Source organism: Urocitellus parryii, chromosome 1 (genome assembly GCF_045843805.1).
Source record: "Urocitellus parryii isolate mUroPar1 chromosome 1, mUroPar1.hap1, whole genome shotgun sequence".
NCBI lineage: Eukaryota > Metazoa > Chordata > Mammalia > Rodentia > Sciuridae > Urocitellus > Urocitellus parryii.
The window spans coordinates 277,398,991-277,412,416 of record NC_135531.1 but is presented as its reverse complement, the minus strand read 5'-3'; the positions used below and the strand labels follow the sequence as shown (position 1 = coordinate 277,412,416).

General features: G+C 37.4%; 1 protein-coding gene across 5 annotated transcripts in view; it reads right to left on the bottom strand.

Annotated features, from left to right (window-relative positions):
* The window catches only part of Gigyf2 (GRB10 interacting GYF protein 2), a 129,591-nt gene that overhangs the window by 53,284 nt on the left and 62,881 nt on the right, over positions 1-13,426 (bottom strand). The gene's annotated exons all lie outside the window — the stretch shown is intronic.

Sequence of the window (13,426 nt, the reverse complement as noted above, 5' to 3'; positions counted from 1 at the left end):
TTTAAAGACCGTGGCTTCTATCTTGGAGGCCCTTCTCTGAAGGATGCCAGATGTTATATGGTGTGGCAGCCCTGTGGGGAATTTCAAAGGGCAGAACTGAGGATTTCCACCAGAAATGTATGTGAGTTTGTAAGGGGATCTAATTCCAGAAGGGCACTGAGATGACTACAACCTTCTTAGAGATCTGAGCCAGAACCACCTAGCTAATAAGCCATACTATTCCTTGATAATAAACATTTGTTCTTCAGCCATTAAGTGTGGGGTATCTGTTATAGTCATAGATTGTTTTATTAAATAAAAATCAAGTTATTCAAATACTAGTAATCCCATAATCTTAAAAAATAGAAATCTATCTGTAATTAGTTTTTATATAACTTTTTTGACTGAAAGACAGTTTCACCATGTTGTCCAGGCAGACCTCAAATTCCTGGGCTCAAGTGATCCTTTAGCGGCAACTATATACGCATGACATTGCACCCAATATAACTTTTTTATTTTATGAAGTTGCAGTCTGTACACCTACTATTATGTAATCTATTTTCACCTGTAATAGCAACTAATTCCCTATGATTATAATTCTTCCTAATAATGCAAATAGGCACATTTTGCTTTCTTAAACTATTATTTAAAAAAAAAAAAAAGCTTTAAAAAGTGAAACTACTAGCTCCAATGACAGACAATGTATCAACACACCACACTCCATGAAGGGGGAAAAATAAAAGTCAAACCACCAGACTATTTGCATTATCAACTCAAACCACCAGACTATTTGCATTATCAACTCTAAGTGCTGCTATCCTTTCAAAAATTCCGTTACCATAATAATTGTAAAATAATGGTACACTAATATGGCTCAAATCTGAATTGTCAATAAGATTTTTCATGTTGTTTTCTATCTTAATTTCCCTTTATCTTAAATGTTATTTGAATATTTTTTCCTAACCTAAGAGTTTATCTTTGTAACTGTCAAGTTCTACAAGTACTTTTGATATTAATACCAAGAAAAAAGAAAAGTATAAAGGAAAGGATAGGGTAAGTTAGAGAAACTCTAGGAAGAAAAATAATCTGGCTTTTCTATTTGCCAAAAACTAGCTTGTGATACTCAAATTGTTGAAAACTTATACCTCATAAAGTATGAATGACCATTTATGCCATTTCTTATTCCAAAAAGGATTTGATACAAAAATTTTGCACTTTATAAAGAGGAGCATAGCACCAAAAAAAATGATGATGATCTTGGAATCATTAGAACCTGTTTTAAATTCTAGCTCCAATTATGATCAATATCCTTTGACTACTGAAGACCCAGTTTCACTGGGGAAGATGGGATAATTTGAGGTAAAAGCAACCTGAATTAACATGAACATGTTCAAAAATCTGTATCAAAGAAGTTCAAATTTTGTTACTACATATTGTTTCCACAAAATAATTTCTAAAAAAAATACAACATACTTCTTCATATATCAAATATTCATAATATAGTAAAATTGATACATTTAAGTGATGAAATCTGGTAAACCAAGGAAAACCAAAATAATACAGTTCTTATGTTCCACATGTAAGAGCAGATAAGCAGAGTTCTGCCTTTAGGGGTCACAGTCATTTTCATAAGAAAAGGCTGGAAAGGATTCAAGAGCTTGGAAATGGACTTCACTCATCTCCTCCTGCTCCCCTTTAAGAACCCTTTTAATTTGAACACAACATTCTTACAAAAAAGCACACAAATAACTAATATACAATTCAAATGAGTTTTCTGAAAGCAAATATATGCATATAAACACCACCTGAGATTTAAAAATAAATACGTGTGTGTGTGTGTGTGTGTGTGTGTGTGTGTGTGTGTGTGACCATCCTCAGGAGCTCGTAACTTTCCAATCAGCCCTTCCCAAAACAGGCACTGTTCTGACTTCTATCCCCTTCTTTTTGCCCCTTTTGTACTTTTCATGTAAATGGACTATTTGTTTATATCTGGCTTCTTTAGCTGAACATCATGCAAGTCATTCAGATCATTACAAAAGAGTTTATTCTCTTGCTCATTTAAGTTGTTTTTAGCTTTTTGTTATTACGAATTGTGCTTCTATGAACTTTCTTAGCTTCCAGTTTTGGTAAAATATGCTTGCATTTCTGTTGGATATATAATACATCTAGATATGAAACTACTGGATCATAGAATGTTCAACTTCTGTAAATACTACAGAATATTTTCCCAAGGAAATGGTACTACTTTGCCATTTGATTGATGGTTTTACTCAAACCTCTAGCAAACATGAACAAGACTGCCTCCTCTGTGAACAAATACAATTAGACACATAGGATTAAAAACAAAGAAAGACTTAAGACACAACACCTGCCCTCAAGACCCATTGTCTAGAGACATATAAGTAAACAAATGACCTGATACATTACAGTTGACAGAATACACTGCCAGATCTTGTTGATCTTCATAATAAACCCAAGACATTAAGTCAACCACCACCACCTCTATTGTTGCTGTGAGGAAAGGAATACCTGCTGAACGGTGATTCCCAAGATCATACAGCTGAGCCAAAATGCAATCAGAAACAGAATCTAGGTGTTTAACCTCATAATTTAGGGTTCATTTCTACTACATTATTCTTAATCACAAATTAGGCCCACTGGCAATAGCCAGAAGCTCTTAAAAAATCTGAAATAAGAGGAAGAAGATCTAAGTCTTAAGCTCTGAAAGGGTAGTAGACATGCTATGTGTTCTGTAACTTGTTGACATCTTTAAAAGGGAGAACATTGGACTGTTTGTTTCAATCTTCATCTTCATGCAGAAATGATTTCAAAATGTCTATCTCAGGAAAAAAAAGGTAAGACCAACAAATTTTCAACATAGAAATTTTATGGTGGCTTCATACACCACCATAAAATACATATTTCCAATTACTATTGGTACTGACTAAAAATCATCATAGTATGACGCATTGCTCTATAATATGAAAATAAATTCTTTCTAACCTCATTGATTACAGCAGATTTATGTTTGTGTTAATTTGGGGAGTCAAGGAAAATTTCATATAATTTGCTATAATTTGTTTTTAAATACACCTATTGGTATATTCCTGATATAATATAAAATAAATGATAAATATTCAAATAATTCACAGGCAATTTAAAAGTATCTCAAGCTCCTTTCGTATCTAAAAATGCCAGCATTCTATAGTAATCAGGGGTAAAATGAGTGAGGGACACCCACATGGCCCTTTTCAGCATTCAAAAAAAATCAAACCTTTCTTTCTATAATATATCAGCCCCATGATAACATGGAATAACAAAATATTTTACCTCACTTCTTTAAAAAATCTTAACAGGTTAATTTATAATAAAAACAAGCCAATTTAAAAGTAAATCTAGGGGCTGGGGATGTGGCTCAAGCAATAGCGCGCTCGCCTGGCATGCGTGCAGCCCAGGTTCGATCCTCAGCACCACATACCAACAAAGATGTTGTGTCCGCCGAGAACTTAAAAAAAAAATAAATATTAAAAAAAAAATTCTTAAAAAGTAAATCTAGGGTTGGGGATATAGCTCAGTTGGTAGAGTGTTTGCCTCACATACACAAGGCCCTGGGTTCAATCTCGAGCACCACCAAAAAAAAAAAAAAAGTGAATCTATCTAATTGAATAACTCACATTATTATCATTTGATACAGCAAATATGACCATTTCATAAGGAAATTACACTACCTATATAATATATTTTATGTTCTCACATCACAGTAATTTAATATGTATAAAAGGTACTAATATATTTATGTAGTACAACACATAAATAATGTCTTCAGTGATAGTAAATACTTGTTTCTGCCTTAATGAATTAAATCTCAATAAGATTCTTCTAAAAATAAAATTAAGTTAAATGAAAATGCAGTGTTAGTTTTTGCCAGGTCTGACTGAGTGGACCTCCTGAGGAGAAAGAGCAGTAAAAGGGCACCTGCGTGCATGTTTGACTCATAGCCAAAAATGGTGTTTATGGAAAACTTCAGATGGAGCAGGGAGGCACTCAGCCAACAAAATCTACAGCTGTGAGACTTGGAGCTTACAAGTGCCCAATCTCCAAAAGCAAAAGGGGAATTATGGGACAGACTTTGAAGCTTGTTTATGTGCAAATTTTTTAACAAGTGATTTTGTATTCCTCTATTCTGATATATATTCTCTGATCAACACTAAAATAGCTAACACTTAAAAAAAAAAAAAACAGTGAAAGGGAATCCCACTCAAATGTTGATATTTACTCCTCATCTCCCATAACACACTTGTAAATATAACTCAAAGATAGCAAAATTTAAATTCTAATTCCAGAGATCTACAACTTTTCTCTGAGCCAAACCCCTGAGGGGATAACAAAAGTTCTGCTAGTTAATTCGGTCCTGAAAACACAGCAGATTCTAGCTAGAGAGGGACTAGAGAGGTTGTAGCACATAAGAATCTCTTTGAAAAGGCACCTGTGCAGGCGGAGTCTTCCCATGCCCCTACAGCTCTCACGCTCACCATCTACTAGTTCACACCCAGAAGCTACCTACCACTGGGAAGAAGAGGGGCTTGAACATGCAGAAAATGGGAAGAGATGAGGCGTATCAAAAGCAAGATAAAATATACTGCCTAAGAAAGCAAGCCAGGACCAGATACCTATAAACAGAAGCAGGATATTGCTCTACAACAAATGCTTTGCTGTTTTCAAGAACAATGTGGCATATATGTAGATTACATACTAGACTACTTCAGTCAGAAAATCAAATACCTTTAGGGACATAGAGTTGGATTTAATAAAGAACAATTTATCTGATCTTGGCACCAGGCTTAATCATTATAGTTCTGAATTTAAAAATTGGTGAATGAAAAGATATACAACATTGATCTTCATTCATAGAAAAGATGTTTCAGAGCCATCTCCAATCACCTTACTGCCAAATACCCCAAAGAGAAATCACCAAGTTTGTTCAGATGAGACGGTCTGTGTGTTTTAGAGTAAAGTTGGCATTATCACTGTGTCAATATCAAGTTCATCCCAGCTAACCTAACAACCTCAAGCAGAAATGAATTTAAACATCCTGGGTACTGTCATGGGAGTGCTCTGCTCCTCTGTGAGCACTCTAGCATTAGTGTATAATATCCACACAGTTAGCAATATTAAGTCATTGTTTATAGAAGATCAAATTGGAAAAATACTGGAATCAGAAACCATCTTCACCTAAGACATTTCTTTCTTAATAGAGGATCATTTTTATCGTATCATTTTTGTCTCAATATATTCTAAAATGGAGGCCCCTAACTAGGTGCACCTGTAATCCCAGCAACTCAGGAGTGGAGGCAGGAGGATCACAAGTTCAAGGACCACCCTGGCAAGTTAGCAGGATCCTATCTCAAAATAAAAAATAAAAAGGACTAGAGATGTGGCTCAGTGGTAAAGTGCCCCCGAGTTCAATCCCTACCATCAAAAATAAAATAAAATCAAGCCCCTAAAGTTGAGTAAAATCTTTTACTATCTTGTCTACTCTAATGTCTGTGTAAGACACATATAAATGCAAGTGTTTCTACTTTCTGGAAGGTAGTGTTACACTATAGTTGCTTCAGTATGTTTTTTTCCCAATCAGACAGCTGGGAAGTGACATAAAATATAATTCCTACTAACACATGCAGGGAATGCACCTCACACTACAAGTCCCTCCCTGAAGCATTTGCCTTCCCTAGTTCTGAAGGTCAAAGTTTCCAATGCTGTGTCTGAACTTGTACTGAAATGTTTGGCATTAATAAAACAAAGAAAGAATTAATATATTTTTTAAATTGTGGGGGAAAGGAGAGGAATCTACAAAGGCGGATTTCCTTAAGTAGCATTATATTAGTCTACATTAATAATTTTCCCAGCAGGCCTTCCTTGATTTTACTTTGAACAATCACAGTCTTTGTTTCTCAGATCCTCTTACATGTGACATTTGATCAAAGTTTTAAAATCAGCAGCTAACAGAGGAGGAGAAAAGTACTGCTCACTAAGGCATTACACAAAGCCATACTCAGTTCACTTTGAGGCTGCTACAAGCTGGATCACAGACATTTCCAGCTAAACATTATCTAAGTGTTGAGTAAAATTTTATATACCTTGAACACTATATTTTACTCTACTTCATCTCACTTCATGGAAACATCCTCTAAATATTACTAAAACAAGCTTTAAGAAAGTTCTTCAGTTCCTTGAAACAGGTGTGCTTTTCTTTTTTTTAATTGGTTGTTCAAAACATTACAAAGCTCTTGACATATCATATTTCATACATTTGATTCAAGTGGGTTATGAACTCCCATTTTTACCCCGTATACAGATTGCAGAATCACAACGTCCACGTTTTTACATAATGCCATACTAGTGACTGTTGTATTCTGCTACCTTTCCTATCCTCTACTATCCCCCCTCCCCTCCCCTCCCATCTTCTCTCCCTACCCCATCTGCTGTAATTCAATTCTGTCCCTTGTTTTTTTTCCCTTTCCCCTCACATCCTCTTATATGTACTTTTGTATAACAATGAGGGTCTCCTTCCATTACCATGCAATTTCCCTTCTCTCTCCCTTTCCCTCCCACCTCTCCTCTCTGTTTAATGTTAATCTTTTCCTCATGCTCTTCCTCCCTGCTCTGTTCTTAGTTGCTCTCCTTATATCAAAGAAGACATTTGGCATTTGTTTTTTATCGATTGGCTAGATTCACTTAGCATAATCTGCTCTAATGCCATCCATTTCCCTGCAAATGCCATGATTTTGTCATTTTTTTAGTGCTGCGTAATACTCCATGGTGTGCTGTTTAAAGATAAGTACAAAGCAATAAACAATTGTTTTTATTCCCAAGTCAAGGTCTTTTTATGCAGTCTTCTTAAAAAGTCTGTTTCCTTGAATTAAAAAAGGAAGGGGAAAAAGGTTTCAGTTAACTCAACCACCTATATTGCTAGTTCTGGAATTAATAGAAGCAATTCTGATGAGATGGGACAGAAAAAGAAAAATTATTATTAATTTATGACTAAATACCCTGCCTTATATAAACATATCTACCCCAAAGAAATGATGGAAACAAAAAGATTAGTGAAGGAGATATCTCACACTTTAACATGCTATATAAGGAAAGACGGCTGAAAGGAAATCTTGCAGGGAATTTTATCCCTTTGAACTTTCAAATAAACTCTTAAGTAAGATTATGCAAACTTACTAAAAACCGGTCCTGATTAGAGGGAAAAAATGCACCCCTTCTCCAAGTCAGTTCTGGAGGCTTTCTCCAGAGTTGTTAAGGTTTGTGTTGGGTAAAGAAAGACCTCCTAACAAACCAGCATTCTTTTCCACATGATCAGAGCTAATTGGCCCCCCTGCAGACTAAGTGACCAATCACATCAGCTTCAGCTGAAACCAGCCCCCACAACATTATAAACACAGGAATGTAAGCTGTAAAGCCAGTCCAAGAAGAGAACCTACAAACTAGACTTGTAGATTTAAACTACCTAACCAAAAGAAAGATTGTGCAAGCCTCCTTAGGACCTACCTTGGTATACAGACTGACCCACAAAAGAACTGGTGAGTACATGAAATAATATTATTTCTTTCCTTAAGTGGAACAGGGAAAGAAATTGACCACCAAACAGAGACAGAGCTAGACTAATTCCAATAGATTTTTAAAAACAATTACCATCAAACAGAGACAGAGCTAGACTAATTCCAATAGATTTTTAAAATAATTACCTGTAGGTTCATACATTAAGGTTCTTTATTTTCTTTTTCCTTAAATTTTAAATTTGGAATAACAGCCCTACTGAAAGCACTACTGACAGTTCTCTTATTTATCTTATTGTATGTACACTAGTTCTCTTTTAAAATATATAAATTCAAAGAGAAAGACCCTAGATTAAATTCAGTGGCTTAAAAAATAATAATAAATGTCTTTTGGAAGGGATTATAGGAACACACCAAAATGCCTAAAGAATAAATCACTTTGTTTTAGCTTTTTCAATCCATGAAAAAGTGATGAATATTCTAATTTTAAAGTTCTTTTAAAGAAAGGGATTTTCACTAAAATTTGTGGATGCTTTTGAAAAATAAAAATATGAAAGGAAGAATGAGCTTATATAATAGGGTTAGAATTCACATTGTTTGCCCTAATTACGGCAGGAGAGATGATTATAAGACTCTCAATATAGTCTTAAAGTGTTAACATCAGATGTGAACAAATATCATATTCATTTAACATTTGTTAAGTATGTCCTGGATCTTAATTGCTTCATAAGAACTGCAGAACTACTTTAAGTTACGGCAATAGAAAATACATAATTTTAAGGGCTACAATCAAATGAGTAGAATGAAAACATTATTTTGATGACTAATGAAGCTTTTTCAACTATCACTTTTAAAATAAGTACTTTTTTTTTCTACCAAACAATTTAAAAATGGGCAAATATTTTACAGCCCACACATAGAACTGCAAGCAAACTTTCCCAATATTCCATTCTATTTTCTATTGAGATTAGTTGATCAGTATCATATAAATACAAACCAAAATAAATACATTAAAAAGCACTTGGGTGTGGGGGGGGGGGTAAATTTAACTTAGAATTATAATAGTATACACATATTGTATATTCATTAGACACTTTTAAAATTGATGGGAAATCCTATATATATATCAGGCAACAATAATATAATTTTTAAAACTGTAAGTAGATGGAAAAATCATAGAAAAAAAATGAATGAAATCTCTGAATCAGCTGAAGGAATTAGGAATAAGTTTACAAACTTACGAGGCTTTAAAGAATAGTGTTTAATTCCCCCTCCCGCCCCCTTTCTTTGTTTAAACCTATAGACACCTGGCCAAGAGGACCAGGTGGCTTGCCCAAGATGACACACCTTCGTAATCAACAGAAACAGAACCTGATAGCCATAACCCTTGTTTTGTGTTCTTTATAGGACACCACATGAGTCCAATGAATAGTTATCCAGGGTAAACTGTTAGGTGAGAATAGAAATCTTACTTCTCTCAACACAATCCAAACAAGATACAGCAAAGTTTTATGTGGGGGGAAAAAAAAAGATACTGCTTCACTATTTTGATAATGGCCTTCGGATTTTCCTGGTCATGTCTTTTTCCATGTTATTTAGTTGCTACAGAAAAAAATGAAATTTTAAAGAATCTAGATTAAGACTGCTATAAAAACTGTAGATAATAAGTAATGGTCCTGAAGAAACTTGAATGAGAATAATTAACTTTGTAAAGTACAGAGTATACAGAAAGGCTCTCTAAATCTTAGAACGTTCAAGAACAAAATAGGCTGAAATCAAGAATAATTGTGGAGATCTTCTTAAGATTTTTTCAAACACTGAGCATTTAGTAGTATTCACAGGAGAGTCGTTTGTTCCAAAAGCAGACCAAGCACCAGCAGGGCTTCCACATGGGAGGAAGCAAGGCATGAAGGACAACAGAGTGATGGTACTCTCTGTAAAAACAGCGAACTAGTCTTTCATTGTTATGTCCTTCCTCTTAGAGTGTCAAAATAGTTTCTTTGATAAAAGTATGCTAATAGCATTGTTTTTAAAATTATCTACTCACCTGGGAAAATATAAACCTAGCAATGCTACATAATAATTCTCCTCATCTCATTGTTTAATTTTACTGGTCTGCAAAATACAACTAAACTAATAATTCTGATTAACCTCTAAGTCTTCAAAGAAGTCTTCCTTAAGTGAAAACTCAGTTCTTACCTTCAAATCAAAGGTCTGAACCTAATAAGCATTCCTGAAGAATAAATAATTCTGTAGAGGCTCTTGAACAAAACTAATCAAATAGAACACTGTTTTTCACAAAGGCTAACCAGGGTCAAACGTCTGTTTCTGAGGCAATGTAGCAGCGGCTCTAGATTAACACCCACCACTTACTACCTTTGTGATCTTAGGGAAATTCACTGTGCTTCAGTTTCATTACCTGTAAATGGGAATAATAATGGAATTTTTTACTATGAGAGTAAGGAAACATTAATAACAATAAGGCAATTTACAATTACTGAGAGCTTCTTCTATGCCTATTGCCTTCACATAAGCAAAATACCTGTGAAGTACTTGCTATGATTTCTGTCAAATAACAAATACTAACTTCTATTATTAACCATTACTGTCATAAGAATCATGTATAAAGGTAACAATGGTTAGGTTAGTTATTTGAGTTTGAGGGTCAAAAGGAGCATCAACTAAAAGTGCTAAAATTCTGGCTACTGAAGACTAGCTTTACAATATCATACCAATCATCTTAGGAAGAATTTTTATTTGACCAAACTATGAATAGACAGCTTCTTATAGTTTAAAAAAAAATTTTTTTAAACTGGCTTTGCACTTGGGCAGACTTGAGATAATAATTCAAATAATACAAAGCACTCATTTATCTTGCATAAATTTCTAAGTCCAGGTGGCCTTATCTGAAAAATAGGGATGGTTAATGTCTATCTTCCTGAAATAAAGATTCAGAGATAATGCAAGGTTAAAAACACCTAGCATAGTGCCTATGAAGATTTTGTTGTTATTATTGCTGTTCTTATTGCTAAAAGGACAGAGACCAGGTCTTTTAAAACATTTAGATCCAGAGTGCTCTTGCCTGAGATGAGCAGGCTGGGCCACAACTGCTATCACCATTGTCATGGGCAACAACACCCTTATCAAGGGTGAGCTGGGCTAGGAACACCAGGCTCAGACCCCAGAGTGCTCTGTGCTATGTGGAGATGGGTCTGGGCTAGATGTGGGCTGCAGAAGCCAGGGCTGGTTTGGGCTACCTGCCTGGCCCCAGCCCTAAGACCTCTCTCAGGTACTTCTTATAGGACTCTGTGATTAGATGCTAGGGTGCCTGAGTTTACCATTCCAGTAGCAGGTCCTTCCTGACAAGGAGCTGAGCCATTGCCTGTTGAGGGGTGAGGGGTCGGCCCCTTCCCCTGAGTTGGCAGCCTGGGCTTCCCCTAGCCAGCTACCACACTTGGAATTGTGGGGCAGGCTACCCACCCTGTTCTCCTAAGGGCTCCAGGCATTCCCTTCTGTGACCCTCTCTCTGGGTGTTGCCCTTAAGCTGGAACTCCTGGAATAGAAGTACATGAGTACTATCAGGACATAAGTGGGACCAACCCCCAATATCTGCACCTAAAAGTCCCTCAACCAGCCCCCACACCTTTCCAGCTATCTCTCAGTTAACAACCGCCCCACCACCACCATCAGCCTGGGCCCAAGTTGGGTATGTGGCTGGGGTCTCTGGGCTGCTGTGGAAGGAACCACAAAAGTGCTTGCTGAGTCATGCTCCCTACCCCAAGCCCTCCAGGGAAAATCCCCCCAAAATGGCCAAAGCTTCAGCACACACAAACAGAATGGAAAGCTACGACCTTGGCCTTGGCCACCAAGTGTAGGGGCTCTTGAGGTCAGGAGGTTGAGACCAGATTCCAAGCTCTGGGCCTGGTGAGGGTTAGGGAGGGCTGTGGTTCCTAGTTCTGCCCTTTCCTTTTGCTTTCCTCTCCAGCCTTTGACCCCTCAGCCTTATTTCTACCTCTGTGGCAGTCTGAGGGAAGGGATCTCAGGGAGGACAGACAACCCAGCTAAATCCTGGGGTAGTCCGCCCTTCTGGAGGAGACCTGCAGGTAATACCAGAGGCACTGTTGCCCCCTCCCACCAGGTTCAGACAAAACACCTGACCCTGAGTCCTTCAGGGTGTGGCTGGACTGGGGAGCTGGAAACCTGATACTCAAGGACTCTTGTCCTCCAAATCCAGCAGGGTCGGGCTGGGTGTGGTGAGCATCAGGCTGGATGTCCCCGGCCCTGGGATCAGGTACCTCTCCTGCCTATCCCTAAATGGGAACTACAGGAGGGAACAAGGAGAAGCCACCTGGGATGACAAATAAGGCAGCCTCACACAACTCACAAGATGCCATACTCAAAAAATGGAAGTTTCCTTTTGTGCCTAGGGCCACCAGGCTGGCTGGAGGCTGGGACCAGGCCAGCTTGAGATCACCTGCAGTTGCCCACTGCTCAAGCTGTCAGCTTCTGGGCAAAGGTCTTGGCCTGGGCCTGGTCATCCAGGACCTCCTAGACTTTTGCACAAAGGAAAATATATCTATCTAAGCCCTCAAAGATCTGCGTGTGGCTGGCCCGCAGTTCTGGCCAACAGCCTACCCATTCTGTTCCATGTGCCCCCACTCTCCCAACACTCTCTTTCCTAATTCAAGAGCTGCCACTGAGAGCATCCTTAGGTCCCCGCTCATCTGCTACCCACACCAGACCTCTGGGTACTATACTTCTCTGGCATCCCTGCATCCTCTGCATCATTCCATCATCAAGCGAACTCAAGGCAGTTGCAACCCCAACGGGGCTGGGGATGTAGTACAATGATAGAGCTAATCTGCTTAGCATGTGTGAGGCTCCGAGTTAGATTCACAGCACCACAAAACTACAACAAAAAAGAGCCTAACAAAATAAGGATATAGCTTAGGAGTGTGACTTGGTGGTAGTGTGGACCTAGCCATTGTTCAATACCCAGTGCCAAAAAAAAAAAAAAAAAAAAAAAAGCCAAGTAAAAAATATACTAGATAAAATAATTATGATAACTTGCCAGGGTAATAAGTTACAAAACATTAACACTAGGACTGGGGAACCTAGTTCAGTGATAAAGCACTTGTCTAGCACATGCGGGTTCAATGTGCAACACTCACAAACCAACCAACAAATAAAAAAAGACTTTTTAAAAATCTGTAATATAAAACTAAAATGACAAATCTAAATAAAATGAACAATCATCCTAGTGTTCAACCAGTAGTTCAAACCTAAGGAAAATACAAAAGACTGTCTCTAGTGTCCCTGAAAAAATATTAAATTAACCTCTGGACAAAAGAGAAAGCTGCACAAAAGAGAAAGCTGTCTAATTCCAACAACAGAGAGAGGCCACCTCCACAGCCCCAAAGTCCCAAGACCCAAAAAGATCTAGTAAACCCATATGATAGCCTTGCTCCACAAGTGTTCAAAGGCCCTTCCTAAGCATCATTCAATAGGCAAGAAAGGGTATGCAATATTCCCAAAAGTATCTACTTCTGAAAGAAGAGTCAAACAGAAACTCCTAATGCTACCTGCCTGCAGGAAACAAAAGGAGGACTCAAGCAACAGGCTATACATTTTCTGGTGTGTTCCAGGGAGTCCCCTTGTGACTATCCTTGCATGTATGACGCTTGTCATAGATGCAAGGATAGTCACAAGGAAGGCACATATTATATTTCTATTCACAACACAGACAAAAGCATAACCACTGATGAAAACTGTTCAGCAGAAAACTCATTATCTTATTACCTATTTAAGAATGCCACTTGACCCCTTAATGATTACTCTGATTCATTAACTCTAGAAACCTTTTCCTCTGGATTACTTATTTCGAA